Source organism: Rhagoletis pomonella, unplaced genomic scaffold (genome assembly GCF_013731165.1).
Source record: "Rhagoletis pomonella isolate Grant_MI unplaced genomic scaffold, Rhpom_1.0 Rhpom_scaffold_00006, whole genome shotgun sequence".
Lineage (NCBI taxonomy): Eukaryota > Metazoa > Arthropoda > Insecta > Diptera > Tephritidae > Rhagoletis > Rhagoletis pomonella.
Window position 1 is genome coordinate 77,574,071 of NW_023458560.1, and position 17,552 is coordinate 77,591,622.

The following is a 17,552-nucleotide window of genomic DNA, read 5'->3' on the forward strand; positions in this document are numbered from 1 at the left end:
GTGCCACGCCCCTTTTTCCAATAACCACAATTTTTCTCCATGAGTATGCCATTGGTTTGATATATCTCCATACCAAGTAAGAGTACTCTACCGTGAACACTTCCAGAGATATGCAGTATGAAATATTCGGTTTGTATGGGAGGTGCCACGCCCCCTGTACCTAGCGATATGAAATATACTTTACATCCGATTCTCATACCTACCAAATATACACAAAAAATTTCATAAAGATCGGTCCAGCCGTTTCGGAGGAGTTCGACCACTAACACCGTGACACGAGATTTTTATATATTAGATTACAGAAAAAGGATTGCAGGATTATTTGTACAATGTAGAATGTCTTCATCCACAAAACTAACCAGACTTCACATATACATTGGAATGTAAATATATACATCTTAAGTGCAAGGAAAACACTCAAAAACTGAGAGAGAGCTGCAAGAGTCACTTTGCAGCTAAAGTCTGTTTAGTAAAATAGCAAAACAAAAAAATGAACACTTCTACTTTGCAGACTTTCCGAACGTAGGATATTATTGCTAAGTCCATCTACCAAGTACTTTGACAGGCATTCCCATCTTTTAAAACGGAAGAATATACATAAAGCTCCACATTGCTAGTGAAGCTTTCTATGCAATTATCAGCGTTGATGCGTCTATCGGTTAAACCTGTGTGCACCAATTTAATTAGCTTGGTATGTGAAAAGTATGATGCTTTTTAACTACAGACATCAGAGCCAGGCGATGCCTATACGATTGAGATGTCCCGCCAGGTATTCCACATGGACATTTTTGCAACAAAATCAAGAAACAAGTAGATATAGCGTCGCTAGATGGCTATTGACTAGCCAAGTCTTCCATTTTCTTAATTATCTGTAATTTTCTTTGACAGTTGACAACATTTTACTTAGTTCGAGCTTAAGTCTTTTGACAATTTAATTGAGACATTTTCTTTGTTGTAAATTATGGACATAGCTAAACAATTGTTTATAAAATGTATGCACATATATATGAACAATATCTAGATATAACAAGTAAGAAAGTCTAAGTTCGGGCGGAGCCGAACATTAAATACCCGGCGCAAGTATTAAATATATGTTTTTCACCTTTCCGAAAGCTGCCGCTACATGGTAAACTGGGGTTTATCCATTTTGAGTAAATTAGCGTCCTTAAATTTAGAAATATTGAAGTTTCAAGCATTTCTGAAATTTACTGTTACATGAAAATCGGCCGTAATTTTAGTTCGATTTCAATAATTTTCAACGTTTTGCTTCTATGTGGCAGGCATAATAACCACACCGAGTTTGGTATAAATTGGTAGAACGGTTACCGAGATACGTCTATGTGATCATAAGTGGGCGGTGCCACGCCAAATTTTGTCTTAAGCGTATTTCTTGGTAAAGAATTGTTGCAAGCATCAATTTTGAATAAATTAGCTTTAATATTTACTGATTTATCGAAGATTTCGTATTTCTCTAAATTACCGTTATATAGGATGTGGGCGTGGTTATTGTCCGATTTTAAAAATTTTCGGTCATTTCGTATGTTATACCAAGGTCAACAACTGTGCCAAATTTGGAAGAAATTGGTGCAGCGGTGACCAAGATATACACATGTAACCATAAGTGGGCGTGGCTACGCCCATTTTCCAAAAATTTATAATATTCTTATTTTTCGTCTAAAACTTATTGTAAATATCAATTTTGAGTGAATAATCTTCAATAGTTACTAAAATATCGCAGTTTTCGTATTTCTGAAAATTACCATTATATGGGAGGTAGGCGTAGTTATTGTCCGATTTTGCCCATTTTCAATACCATCCGCCCTACGCCCGAAAGAAGTGCACACACCAAGTTTCGTTAAGATATCTCAATTTTTACTCGAGTTATCGTGTGCACAGACGGACGGACGGACGGACGGACAGACAGTCAGCGCTTAATCGATTTCTCTTTTCATCCTGATCATTTATGTATACATTTGTCTATATCTATCTCGATTCGTTTTGCCTGTTACAAACAACCGTTATGTGAACAAAGTTATAATACCCTTGTGCACAAGTGCGCTCGGGTATAAAAATATGCACCTACAAGCCGAGCTGGGAAGTAAAAGCAAACTTAGTTCCAGAGACCTTTTAAAATGATTGTCAAACTGTCAGCGATTAAATGGCAAGTAATTTATTATATTTCTTATGGGATTGGAGTGAGTGTGATTTAACAGAAATACATACAGGCATTTTCTAGAAAAGTAGTAGATTGAAAATGAAGTGAAAATCAAAAATAAAACTTTTCATTTTTGATGTTCTAGAAAAGCATGGTACAATAAAAACAGGTAGAAGCCAAATTGACATCAAACCTACAAAAGTCAAAGTTTTCGGGAGAGTAAAAATAAAAATGAGCGTGTGTAAGGAAAAATAAAAAAATTACATTTCGCTGGTTGACGTTTTTAAGTAAATTTCAAGTTTTGTATTTATTTATTTATTTTATTTAGTTAAAATTTGTTAATTTGTATGTTCTTTTCTATTTTTTTATACATTGAAAGTTTATATTTATAGTACCTGTTTTAATTTTGTATAATATACAAATGTTTGTATAAAGCGATATATGTACTAGGCATAACGTTGGGCAATCAATAAAACAACGGAACACAAATAATGATTGCGACATTCCCTGGAATGCATTTTCAATAAGTTTGGCTTTCTACAACTCTGTCTTGAGTGCTGAGTTTTAACCCTCAGATTTTCAATTCTTGACTTCAGCAACAGAATTTCGAGTTTGTAGCTGGATTGTTCTAAGTCTCCACTAAACGACTTAAATTAAAAATATTTCTATAAATATATCGCGTTTTAACAATGCTTACTCAGTTTGTGAAGCGCGATCATTTATTAAGCTTTCACAACTTGATTTATGAGTTGCAGTGTTGGAAGGACTTTCCGGCATAAGGGTCATAGGAAGAGCACTTGGCATCAAACGTGCCTTTCCTGTACCTCCTGGTGCATTTATGAAATCTGCTGCTTTAAAATGCTTAACGCACAGCAAGGCATTTCGCTGCAGCTCTACCCCACAGCTGCTTTCCCAACGCTCCTTACGCCGAGGGCATTGAGGCACGTTAAAAAATTAGAGATTTCTGCATTATATTTAACACCACATAAAAAACAACGCTTCAGGTCCTGCATTTTTAACACATACACTAAGTATAAACCGCACAACACTACAAAAATGCAAATGTTAATTAAAATTTGTGTTTAACGAACATTCAAAAAAAAACAAACGACATGACATTTTAAGCGTAACGAAATATAGGAAATAAAATAAAATCAAGTTGAAGTTTAAAGGTTTGGTTCTCATGAGAGCAACGTCATTTTGGCTTCTACCTGTATTTATGTGCCTTGCTAGAAAAGTAGCGATTTGCTGTTTCATTTTTAAAATTTGATGTTCGAAAAAACGGAATTCAAAAGTATAGGGTAAATTGTAGAACACCAAAATGTGAAATTGAAGTATTTTTAAACAACTTTCACTCCAAAGTAGAATGCAGAACATGCCTGATAAATATGATCATACGTATGTACATAAGTATATAGGTAAACAGATAAAAATACAAATACATTTTTTCAAAGCAACGCGCTTTCCAACCAATAAGAATACATACATACAAACAAACTAGAAATTTTTGGACTTACAACAAAATAGCTTGAAATGCATGCATGCCATTTGAATTTGAAAGGACCTACTCTAGCCGCAAGAAAGAAAAACTGAGGCACTACCAACAGATGTGTTGCCGTTGCCCGTTGTATCCCCGTTGATATAGATCTTAATCAAGATGCGTGGTAGTACTCCTAAATAAGCTGCTTATGTAGAAGAGCTATATCTCAATTCTGCTCGGAATTCGGGCATATCTCTAACCTCCTGCAAACACAGACTAAAGGCGGAACTCGTCGAGGAGGTAAATATAAGGTGGGCTGTGGAAACCACCTGCTACCAGGCAAATTTGGCCAAAGATTGATGTAAAGCGATTCATAGCTTCTACCCGGCTGGAGCGCTCCTCTTTCAGATTAGTAGTTGGGGTAATCACTGGACACTGCCTGATGGCCACAGACGGAAAAAGGTTAGGATACCCCACCAACGATTTTTGTCGCAGTTGCAGAGACGAGGAAGAGGTGGAGACCATCGAACAATAACTCCGCCATTGTTCCGCCCTGGCCAACTTTCTAGAGTAGAGGGAGGGAAAGAAACAAATGGATTCGGACAGTGGTATCACAACGGGCTTTTTCAGCCACTCTAACCTAACCTAACCTAAGGGTCGCCCTTTTTCGTCATATCTTCGCCTTTTACAATCGGACCTTAAATTATAATATATCGATGTTTTTATGTCAAGGAGAAATTTTTTTTGTTCTTAGAATCGCGGGTGTACGGGTCTAGGTGACACCTCACAGATCAGCCAAGCTAACCTTATCTAACCTTTGCCTATCAACGCACATCATTTCTATCCTCTTATTCCTCATTTTCGAATTCGTGACCGCATTCATTCTCTTGTTCGTAATCGGCTTCATGCCCAACATTTACGTCATCGCGAATTCTTGGCCACTGTAAACATTTTCCTATAGTAATTACTTACCACTAAATATTTTAAAGTGAGGCAAACCCTAACTCTTCTGCTACGAGAGAATCATTTTTAACACAATTGTCATGAAGCCAAAAAAAAAAAATTATATAACAAATTGCACTTTGATGCCACTTTTAAGGCGCACAAACAATACTTTTTACAAGAATATCTTACGCAAATAACTTTTTCCGGGCCAATCCGTTGCAGCAGCCACAGCAGCACATGTCACAGAAGAGTGCCATCAACAGCATTCGCGTATGGCTGGTAAAATAACATTTTTACCTTCTAGCCGCTTACATTGTTTATTTACTTGTCCAAAAAACGAGATGAAAATATAATTTTTTCCGGTGGCGAAACTGTGAAATTGGGTTAATGGCTGCAGACCATCCTGGGCCACAGCTGCGATCATCTGTTTTTTAGAGTTGCTTATTTTGGTCTAAAGTACGCTTTTTTGGCCTGAGTTGCATTAAATAGTCTCTTAAAACTTGGTAGTATTTGTTGTTCAAATGGTAACATATATGCCCAAAAACTTGAAAAATATTAGATGATTGCTTTTTAAAAATGCTATTTATAAAATTTGGTTTTGATTGCGACATTAGAAATATTCAGATTATAAAAGTTTTTCACATATGTTTTAAGATTTTAAAGCTTTTAAAATGTACGGTAGAATGCAACAATGTGCTTGAATTTGTTTGCTTCTTCGTCAGCTTATTCGTTTGCAGACTAGAAAAATGGCGAACAGCCATCAAAATACTGGTTCAAAATACACACAAATGGGTGCGCGCAGCAAAATTCAGCCCTAATGGTAAGTTCATTTCATCGTGCGGAGACAAGTTAAGAATTTGCGATACATTTTCGGGCGAATGTATGCGAACGTTCACCGGGGGAAGAGGTATGGGACGACAGCTGGCATGGCATCCAGACGGCAATCTGATGGCTTTAGCATTAAGTTGTAACCGCGTTAAGATATTTGACAAAGCTGAAGGCGAGCTAATACAGTGCATTCGTCGCGGAGAATGATGTTGCATTTCACCCAAGTGGAAATTTCTTGGTGACTGGCGGCGATGACGATACAATAAGATTGCATGATTTATTAGAAGGTCGGCCAATTTATACACGGTAGTAGTGCACTTTAGCGGAACCATATAAAATACATTTTTTCCTGTATTCAACAGTTGCCCGTTTGGAAATCTAATTTGCATACATTTGATGCCAATAGCGCGCAACAAACAAGCCAGTTCTCAAAGAGCCCAAATTGATTTTAGTCATGCAACAGCTCGACATAACACCGCCATAGACACACCAGTTGCTGGAGTACCAAAAAGCTGTGATGACAGTATTTTAATTGATCCACGACAATCTGTGGCATATGGCATGCGTGATGGAAATTTTCTGGTGCTTGATAGCCAATATACTACAAGAGTGAAACGCTACAAGTGAAACGCTGTGATAATATTTTTTCTCAAATTTTCATCTTTTATTTGCAGTTACATTAAGAAGCTCATAGAGGACAGAGCGGTTGGTGAGGAAGGTGTCGAGTTACTGCTGTACTGCAACTGGGAAAATCCGCATTTCGCACGTGCTCCACTCGTATGGAATAAAAGCTTATGTCGAAAGGCTGGTTTTAGTATAATGCAGCATTCGCAGCATACCCTCACTGGCGCCGAGCCGTTGAAGCAATTTTGAATAAATAAACGTGCAAGAAATAGTTCCGATACTAGCACGTCCATATTCTTGTTAAGGGTCATCAAAAAATTCCATGTGTTGTAAATAATAAAGGGAATGCCGGATTATACTAAAGCCAGCTTCCCGACATAAACTACTATTCCATACGAACACAGAAATATAAATGTATCTAAAACTGAATAACTCAAATCAAATTGGATTGCATTTGCATAATATACCTAATCTTGGAATCTGTTTTGATCGTAAAAAATACAACTTGCAATCATTTAGATTATAGTTTTGAAAGAAATTGATTGCAATCGTAAATTATGTAAAAATTGTCAATAACAATCTGCCTAAAATTTCTTTTCCCCATGTAACGGTTATAAAATACGTTAAATCCGCACTATCTGCATTAACAAAAAATATACATTGGAATATTTAAAATAAACCGATTCATATTTATTTTCTAGTAAGAATTGTTTCTTAATTGAAAGTATTTAATACTAATATAATGTAGTGGTTAATGTTTTAAAATGAATTCGCAATATGTCCGCAGCTCAGGTTGATTTAAAGAAATCCGTTTAAATTTTTCGAATTACATCTACTTGAATACAGGATAGGCAGGGTTGCATACAAATGGTAGTTCCGTAAATATTTAAAATATGTTAGTTCATTCAATATTTGCATCTGGGCCAATAAATAATAACAAATATAGCCGAAAAAAACAAAGTTTCAATTAAAACGAGTTTTTATAACCCCCCATAAAATTCCGATTAATTTTAAATACGAAAATAACGATATTTTTTCATGGAGATTTATTTTTTTAATATACCTTGTTTATACCTACACAAAAACCGGATTAGCAAAAAACCGATTGGACTCAACATATATTTCTTTACAGCATTTATCCCCCTGTCTTTATAGCGCACTCGATAAAGTCTTATTCAAAAGTAAACAAAATTGCTATTTTTAAACGACATTTTTTTAATAAATAATTTGCGCGGTTGACCGAAATCTAAACAAACAATAATTGTAATTTATTATAACAATAATACGAATTTAAAACGGGCTGTATAAAGAAAACCAGCCTATTGTCACTTCACTTTCCAATGGTGCTGATTGCTGCAAGAATTATTTAGCGATTTAGAGCATAATCAACACAATATATGCACATAAATATGTATTATTTCACAGATCTCAGGGTCAGCTTAGAAATACGTTACCAAAATGATATAAAATTTAAGTAGGAATTATTTTTATTTATAACGTAAAAGCGCTATCTGACCCAATCTGATAAGTATATTTCCCCTAAAGTTAACCCATTTTATTTAATTTGTCTCTCGTGAAAATATATATTTTATTTATAATTTTCAGATATGTACATATATTTTAAATTTTTGCTTTAATTTTTGTCTCCTTTTAATATTTAATTAGATACCTTAAGATTAAAATAGGCTTAAAACGAAACAGCACAGCAACCCTTTTCTGTTCATCTTGAGAACACAAAACCCTCTTTTGTTAAAATTCGGCGCTGCACAAAATCCTGGCTTTTATATTTTCCAACAAAATACCACTCCGCAACCCTGGATTTTCACGAAGCGTTTCATTCGGGTCGTAGTTTGGCTACTTCGGGCCATTCGGTGTTGTATGCCACATTGGCTGCCATATTCTTCACACTGTCATCGCCATATTGAACACCCTGTCAACTAGCTGTCAACCCTAAGATATCTCACTTGTATTCTTCCACAATGCTGCAGACTGCGGATGTTTATTGCAACGCAACGGATTATAGGCCATTTTGTCACTTGACAAGAATAAAGCTGATGCCACATAAAACGTTTGCTTCGCTTTACGTGACAGATTCGCTTTGACAGCTAAGATGAATTGTATGAAAATGCACAAAGCATGCCACATAGATCATTGAAGCTGCAGCGCGAAGCGAAAAGATGGCCAACTCCCATCTTTTTGCGCGCTTTGACAATCAGCCGGTTTAATATTTATTTTGTTTCGTCCAAATTCGAGTATTCATGCTGAAACATAAAACTCAATTACATTGCTGATAATTTTAAAGCAAAATATCTAAATCCACAGCAATTTTGACGAGTAAAAAAGCAGTGCAAAATTGATTTCTTGGCGTTCATTGTGGCATACCTTTTGCGTCTGGCGCTTTGCTGGCAAATTTATAAATGTCACGCAAAGCTACAAAGTTTTATCTGGCATCAGCTTAACATACAAAAAAAAAAGCGAAAAAAATGATCTGCCGCCTGAAAGGCGTGAAAAGCATCTGAAAATTGTGCATATTGTATACATACATATGTACATGTGTTTCAACAGCAACTCGCTAAAAATAGCAAAGCCCAGCAAATAGGAAAATTTTTCACACTCATTGCCGAGGAACGAGTACACGCTTGCAATAGCCATTTTCGAATTTTTATACCCAGCTGTTTTTGTGTTTATTTTTTACAACTTTGACACCCATTGACGATCTCCAGTGACAGCTGTCAGTACACATTTTCACATTCTCATACAAAATGCAATTACGGCCAACAAATGGAAATAATCAAATAAACGGCAAGTGGATATCGAAGAGGAGGTCGATTAGAAATTTAAATGTAAAAGGTGGTCGAAGCTTTTTTCTACTATTTTTTTTTACAACGCTTTTATCAACTTGCAATGTTGTGTGTCCAGAAACTTTCAATGTTGTGGATCCAGAGACTTTCAATGTTGTGTGTCCGACACCAAAGCAAATCTTTGAAAAGTTCCTATAAAAAAGCATAGTGCATAGGACGACAGCTGTAGTGAATAGGGCGAGGTAGATGACATCTAGATGTCGCCCTATGTACTACGTTTGCTACAGCGGAAATAGACGACACGCCATTTCTTTAAATAAAATTAATTGGTGCTCGTTTGTATGTACATACATATGTAAATGCATGTGTGTGCACCTTTCTATTAATATCGTTGAATTATTTTAATATCTATTGCAAAATTTTATTCAGACAGGACTAAAAAGTAGAAAATAAATAATATAAAAAAAAACTTTTTAATATACAACGCTTTTATAAATGGACTAAAAAGTAGAAAATAATATTTCTCAGTCCCATAGAATTTGTTTTGATAACTTTTGATTTTGAAATTTTAGCAAAAGTCATTATAAACAATCTATGAAATTGAAAATTAAAAGCGTGGGGCGCATGTAATACACTTGAATTGATATGAAAAGTAATATATGTATGTATGTATGTGGGTATATGAATAACGACCGCTTAAAATCGATTTCAAAGTTCTACTTTCGCTGTAGAAATTTTAGGTCTACGTTATGTAGTTTGACTATTGTCAATTAAATCGAATGCTTTGTATTGCATGCGCTCCACGTTTTTCATTTTCAATTTCATAGATTGTTTATAATGACTTTTGTTAAAATTTATAAAAGCGTTGTATATTAAAAAGGGTTTTTTATATTATTTATTTTGAAGTAGCATACATATGTACATCTGTACGTACATAGGCAGGTATACATAGGCAATTTTTGTTGCAAACAGCTTTTTTTTGCTATGCATTTGGAGCAACACGCGATGCCACAAGTAATTGCAACAAGCGTATCCTGGCTTTTTGGTTAGTGATATCCTTGTAACACTTCTGCCAGTGGTGCGGTCGGTGCGCTGCTGTTCCTACTACATACTTACGGCCACCAACAAATGTCCATACATACTTGTGTACATTTGCATGCTGTATGTAATTTTGCCATTGCAACCTTGCGTGTTTCGCTTGACTTTCTAATGCTAATAGAAGTGCATAAAGTGCCAAGCGTCGGGAGAATTGCACGTGTAGTACAAACTTTTGAAAAATGCACTCGTGTGTGTGCTGATTGATCTATGCACTGCTTCGAACAAATATTGACAGCTCTGTGGGCTCACTGTGCTAATAAACTATTTTTCTACTTGCGGCAGAGACCTTCAACTCTTTACGGTGAATTTTATTTTGGCAAATTCAGGGTTTAAAAAAATAAAAAAAAGCAAACATGCATTTAATTAAAAATACCGTTAGAGCTGGTTCATTTTGGTGTAATTTTAGTTAGAGTACTAGAATTTCAGTTTATTTGGACAACTAATTAAATCTATTTTGTGTGTTTACTTTTGATACATATTTGGCGATTAAATCAACTTTGCAAACATTTGAAATATTATTTGTACATATATTTACATTATTATAAGACTAGTGAAGGGTTTCATACAGTGGATAGTGAACCGAGTGAACCCCCACTTACATATTGACAATGAAATCTGTGATTCTCGGTCCTGTGACGGAAAGTAGCAAAACTGTACTGGTTTGCCCTTCTTTTATGTGACAGCATATTTGGTAAAAAATACACAATTTTAAGTACAGTGAAACCTCCATTGACGAAGTTTAAGGTGTCGGAAAATGCTTCGTTATATCTATAGTTTCGTTATATTTATATGCCCCTTATTCATAAAAAATAAAGTAGGTTTAAAGAGCTTTATAAAGTGACGTTTTCATACATTTTTCAATTCATAAACCTTTTATAAAGCTACTTTATTTTTTATGAATAAGGCCAATAGAATATCAAATCCTCAATTCAACATAGAATTCAAAATTTTGGAAAAAATTAATTTTAAGTATATTTTCGTTTTTTTTTTTTTTATAACGGGGCTCTAACCGTCAAAATATTCAGAATTATTTATGTAGAGGCTTTTGAGTCAATACTTCGTTATATATAGGCTTTTGCTAACGGGACTTTAATTGTCAGTATATTCCAAAGGTTTTCATGCTCAACATTTCTTGTTTACATATACAGTTTTTGTATGAAAAATTTCGCAATAAGTAGGCGGGGTGCTGAGTGCCGCTTGTGTCGGCACTTTAAGTGCAATGAGAACTTGCCGTACGGATTCCCTCAATGTTATTACAAATCTTTTTCCTATAGACCTTTATATAATGTTTACAGCTTTTGTTTGCTGTAGGCCTAAGAGAACTGGGAATAGTGATATATCTTCTCACTTGCCTTCCAAGATAAGAAGGGACATCGATTATATATGTCGCAGGCCCTTCGGAGGCGAGAGCCGACTGAGAAGGGGTGTTTGATAGCTTCACCGCTTCTGGATACATCATCTGTACACCCATAGTTGCAAAATGAAACCCAGAGTTGTAGTAGTCGTTTTCTCTGCATCCCTAAGGATTTATCTGCTCGGCTTGTAGTGTTTTACAGGCAGAAGTGTTTGCTAGCGATGAAGGCTGCCGCCTTGTAAAGCGCACTACGGAGTTAACCCCTCTGCGAAAGCGAACAGATCGCAATTTTCGCCGGCAGCTAGGCCCCACTATAACTCTGGTGTCCTTTATTACAAAGTCCAAGCTGCTTAAGAAGTTCACAGCTAACTTGAATGGCTTTGGAAGTCAGTTCGAAGTAGATTGAGTTTTGATGGCTTAGTCGACGCAATATTCCTGGGAATGAGGATGCTGATAAGGTAGCAAGTGGGTTCGACATTGGTCTTAATCGAATACCGGATTTCACCTCCTATCGGAGCTACAAACATTGAAATTTCTCTCCAAAATCTGAAGAATAGCCAAATTCATGTCGTACGTATACAACCCCTAAATAACATACGGATCTTGAGAGAAAACCCATACCTGAAGTTGCAAAGCTAGCAGCAGGTTGAAGTGGCGAGTTTAACAAATCCAATTAGCACTTATGCATGCCTCGCCGTTTTAAAACCGCTACTCGCAATTGAACCTGAAAAGAAAAGACAACCAGGAAACAGCAGAAACCGGTTATTTCTCTCAAATCCAGCCCATGAAGTTCACAGACCTAAGAAGCTGCAGTGGGTTAATATCACGGATGTCTGTTAAGCAGGGATAACACGATTTGTACATTTGCGCATTTGGCAGCCACAGAGTGGTGTTGTCTAGAAATTTGTGTCGAGAATGAGTTCAGCCCAACAACAACTTTCCAAACAGCACCTCTCTGCATGATACAAAAAAGAAGGTAGTTTCATTTAATGACATTCGTTGTTGTTGCTAACCATTTGACTTTTAATAAAATTATGGCATTTCATCAAATTCATGCTACCTGATTACTGGAAGAAATATATTTTTTTAAGCAGAGATTTTATCAGTACATTCAATATGATGAACTAGAAAATCATGCCGGCTAAATGTTTTGCATAAATTAATTTGTGAAATTTAATGATGCTAAAAGCCTATTTTTTGCAAAATCTGATGAGAAATTTAAAAGCAAATTTGAACCTAAATATAAAAAGGTTTCATTTGGGAAGAACATTCTTTAGAATTTGATTTTTAAATCGCAAGATGGCATTAATAAAAAAACAGAAAAATGCGCCCGTGGTTTTTATTACAAAATGAAGAGAACCATTACGATGAAGTCTCCTTTAACAGTACCAAGTACTGATAATGGTTTTTGATTTAAAATGTTATTACATTGGTATAAATATGGGAAAGAAAATACTCCGATTTATTGTTTTAATATTATCAAAGTGGCAAGGCCGTTGATAATACTCACAAATTATGAAACTTCAAAAAATTTTATTATCCGTCAAAAGTTGTTTATTGAAACTACCTTCTTTTTTGTATCATGGCTGTGTGTGTAGCTCGAACGAGAAGAAAATGTCGGCACTCGTTGGAGGGAGAAAGGGAAGGGAGCAGAAGGCAGCAACCATTATTGTCAAAAGAATTTGCGTTGATTTTCGTGATTGGTACGCAAATTGCTGGTTGTGTTTTTGTTTTTGTTGCTGTGTTGCAATTATGCAAATTTCCGCCTCAAACGCACACAAACACGCATGGGACTCTGGCGTGTGACATACATACATTTGCATGGCAGAGCAAGTTGATATACATATTCATACAAAGCTACGCTCATATGTATTTACAAGTATATATACTGTTCATATATGAACAGACACACATACATATCGTTACCTACTCGTGAAAAGGTGATAAGTCCATTTTTTTAATTCCCTCAGGAGAGACGAGAAATCGATGTAGTTTCGCATTATCTGTCATTCTGCATCAAAAACTAAATTTTGAAAAATATGTGGACTTGGCACAATTTCACCTTTAGGTAGCGATATGTATGCATATATGAATGTACGTACTGTACAAGCTCCACATCCAACAGCTGAGTCTTTGCAAGTAATTTCTTGCCATTTCCATTTGCAGTAGCGAGTTTAATGCTAATTTTCGGTGTAGCCATATGCTGTTTAGTCCGGCAAAAATAAGTACAAAAAAAACAGCTGCATGAAAATAGCAGCAATCAGTAAAAGACAAAAATAAATATTTCAATGCAAAACTAACGATGATATGTATCTTGCAAAATAAAGTTGCAAATAATCGCATGGGAGCTTGAGCAAAAATTCGCACGATATGGCACAAATGCGCATGGATAATTATATGTATGGTGTTTTATTTGATGCTTAACTATTTGCACACGTTCGAGTGTACAGCTGTGACCATTAAACTAGTATCTGCTCAAAATAAGACAGTACTTGTTCTGCAATGTCATTAACCACTAAACCAAATCTAGATAACAAGTTCGGTTCATGGTAGAGTTGGTATTGTCCGTATATTTGAATAAGAGCAAATCTAACGAGTTGTTTTTTTTTTAGTGTCACTCCCTTCTCTCGCTAGAAAAAAAAAACGCTAAAGTATTCTTCTTGCTTTTATTGCAATCAGCGGAGTTCCAGAAACAAATACAATAAATCAAATCAAGTATTTGAACAATTTTAGCCTAAAAATGTTTTTTATTTTTCTTAAGTGAAAGAGTACCGAAATTACTAATTTTTTCATTGTCACTCGAAAAAATCATGACTGTTTTTGCTTAATAACTTTCGTCGGTCGATTATAGGTCTTTAGTCGTGCACATGCGCTGCTAGATCGGCTATATATCTGTTTTTGGCCTATAATATCATCAGTCAAGGTATGGATAAAAGAGATAAAGTTGTGTCAAAATATATCGCCAAATTTTGGCGTCAAAATATGACATAGTGAAAACCAGTCTCTAGAGTCCAACTATCGGGAAATAACCACGTCCACCTCCTATATAACGGTAATTTACAGAAACACGGAAACTGCGATAAATCAGTAACTACTGAAGCTAACTCACTGAAAATCGATAATTGCAATAACCACTAAGCAGAAAATTAGATTATTATACATCGGTGCACTTAATAACCTTGGTACGGAAAAGCAATTCGTTAAAAATTATTCAAATCTGACTAAAATTACACCGCTTCCCGTATAACGGCAAATTTCAGACATACGAAAAAACCGATATTTCAATAACTGAGGACACTAATGTAATCCAAGTTGATACTTAAAAGAACCTATTCGTAATAAATAAGACTGTTACAGCCTGTTAGGAATTGGGAGTGGCACCACCTTATCTATTTCTACAAACTTGGTTAAATGATTTCATTAGGTCTAACTCAGCATAACTCCGCAGGGTCTGTTTTCAAGCCCTAATTTTTATTATAAACTCAGCATATTATCGAAAACGTACGAAATAGGGAAAAATATCCATGCTTATCATGCAAAGGTAGTTTAGAGAAAGTTGAAAGGAGTAGTTATACATATTATGTCGATTACAACTCTTCCAACATTTTGAATCGTTATATCTCAGAAACGGTGGCTCTTAGGAAAAAAAGTATTTAGACATTTTTTATAGATAATTATCTGACCTAAACTAATTTTATGATAAACTAAACTAATTTTATGATAAACTTGCCGTTTTGCTGAAAATCGCGAAAAACCCCATTTTTGTGACCTTTGACCCCGAGTAACTTTTTTTCCAGGTATCGGATCTATAAGGACTTTTTAGATTTCATTTATGATGGTGTTTTGAACAATCCTACAAATTTTCAGCTGGGTGGGAATTTTTGTAACCTCGAAGGCCTAAATTGACCGGACTAAAATGACGCCGGCAAAAACTTGTAGCTGTTGGTAAATGACAACTGACTAAGATTTTCTGTATTGGGATAAATCAAAGGCTACAATAATACATATATATTTTGTTCTTATTTGCTTTCCAGTGAAGAGTATGACATATATGTAATCGTAATTTTTCTTAAGATGTTTCATTGGGCCCATTTGGTAAGACCACTTATTTTGTGAACTATTTTCCTGCTCACAGCTGTTCATAATTAATAACAGCGTGTGAAATATTTTAGTATTACGTCTGGCACTGTGCAATTACTTAAATAGAGAACTGGGTTAGTTGGCTGTATAGATACCTTAAGTTCACAGCCGATGGGAATTGAAAATTGAAATCTAAATATGCAATTATACATGTACATATGTATATTTAATATTTTTCGTTCTGCTGAATTCATTGAAAAACATATGTAATATCATTTGACATTTCCACTACATTACCTTGCGAATATTTAGCTCCACCTCAAGCGAATTGTCAGCGGTTAACTATGTATTTATTGCACGTTCATACAAATTAACGCTTTACATAACTGCTTATGTATGTATTTAAATCAAGCTTAATTAATATAAGTGTGTATAACATGAAATCAATTGCCAATTCCAACGAAAATTCGCCGGTTTAATCAAGCAATTCATTTCATTTAAATATGTATGTACATACACTGAAGAGCAAAACTGGAACAATAGAACGGAAAGTTAAGTTTGTGGTAATGCACTTCTTCAGTTTATTTACTTTATGGTAATTCAAACTTGCATTTCGCCTTACCGATGTTTAACTAAACGTTTGGCCATACAAATTTTAAGATTCACACATGGAAACTCAGAAAAAAATTACCAAACAAAAATGAACTGGATTGTTCCAGTTTTGCACCCTCTTAGTATTTGCTGAATTTTATAATTCAAAGAGAAGTTCTGGCTCATTTCCTGCAATTTTGTAATCAAGGCGCGTGGAATTTTCGCTGTGAGTGCATTAAGTGCACATACCAAGCAAAAAAAATTTAAAGTTTTTGCAAAACGGTCAGAAAATGCCACGCTGTAAAGAAAGAAATCATATCGGCCAAATTTTCGTTTTATGGTTATCTGAACAAGCGATAAAAGGGCGGACCTCAGTCTGCAAGATCAAGAGACCACAAAAAATTGCAATTTGCCAGGCTAGGCATATTGGAGGGTCTCTAAATGCCAATAAACTTTGGTTCCAAATCAAAAATTGCTGTTTTATCACCACAAAGCAAGTGACTGGACATTATGTAAGACATGGCAACAAGTTATTCCAGCACAAAGATAAACAGGAGAAAGCCTGCTTTGACATCCAGAAAAATTTTTAGTCAGAAACGCATTTTTACTAAGAAAAAACATTGGATTGGTATTATTTTGAAGCGGGAATTTACAAGTTCTTCATAAACGACCACATTATTCCACCAAAATTTACTATTACTTAGGGCACGGCCCTAAATTTTTTAACTCTGAGGATAAAATTAAACGTTTTAAGTCGGAATATTGGTTCAAGTGCTGTGCACCTGCATCAGGGATACGCCTTACGTCCCAAAATAATTAAACTATTAGGTTTGTATGTGTACATTTAATGATGTAGGGCCGTGTTGCGCCATATGGAGTAAGAACTGCGGTAAAATCGATGGTAAAAGGAAAAGTGACAACAAATGAGCATTTTGAAATAATTTGGCAATTTCTGAGGATATTTTTCGCAGGCTTTTATCAATTTCAACAGGACAATGATCAGAAATATCCTCCGAAACTGGGGCCAAATAGGTATAAATCCCAAGTTTTTATAATCATGGAGTGACCTGCGTAAAGCCCAGAATTGATTCAACAGAAAACTTATGCAATTGTTTGAAAATGCCACTTTTCAATTGCGAAAATTCGCCCAATCGCATGCAAGACCTTGGTCATGGCGTTGGGGAAAACCGTGCGCGTTCTCAACAGATTTCGACTAAAACCTGTGCGAAAGTATCCCAAGATGACCATAAAAGCTAAAATATTCAAATTGGTTATGGCTAATTTATTAAAAGTCAAGCAAGTGGTAAAATTTTCTGTCGGGTGCAAAACTGGAACAATCTAGTTGCTACGTTTTTTGCAATATTCATCTTTATCTGCTTGTATTAATTGTTGTTTTTATGGCCTTCTGATGAAATAAACATTCTAAATGTGAATTCCGAAACTAGGTTACAAAAAAGTCTTCATATATTGCGAATATATCGCAAGAAAATTCACATTCACTGTTCCGGTTTTGCTCCTCAGTGTATGTTGCTTTGCCGTGCTGCTTCTTTTGCTTGCTTTTTGCTCAGCTTAGTTCAAAATAGATTGCTTATATTA

General features: G+C 35.3%; 2 protein-coding genes across 6 annotated transcripts in view; one reads left to right on the plus strand and one right to left on the minus strand.

Annotated features, from left to right (window-relative positions):
- LOC118741353 (protein phosphatase 1 regulatory subunit 14B) overlaps positions 1–4,989 on the minus strand; it is an 18,755-nt gene extending 13,766 nt beyond the window's left edge. For all 3 annotated transcript variants that reach the window (XM_036473300.1, XM_036473298.1, XM_036473299.1), the window contains exon 1: positions 4,770–4,989. The gene's annotated coding sequence lies outside the window, so the exon portion shown is untranslated. The remainder of the gene's footprint in view (positions 1–4,769) is intronic.
- Positions 1–17,552, plus strand: part of LOC118741352 (protein phosphatase 1 regulatory subunit 14B-like) — a 251,722-nt gene that overhangs the window by 203,798 nt on the left and 30,372 nt on the right. The gene's annotated exons all lie outside the window — the stretch shown is intronic.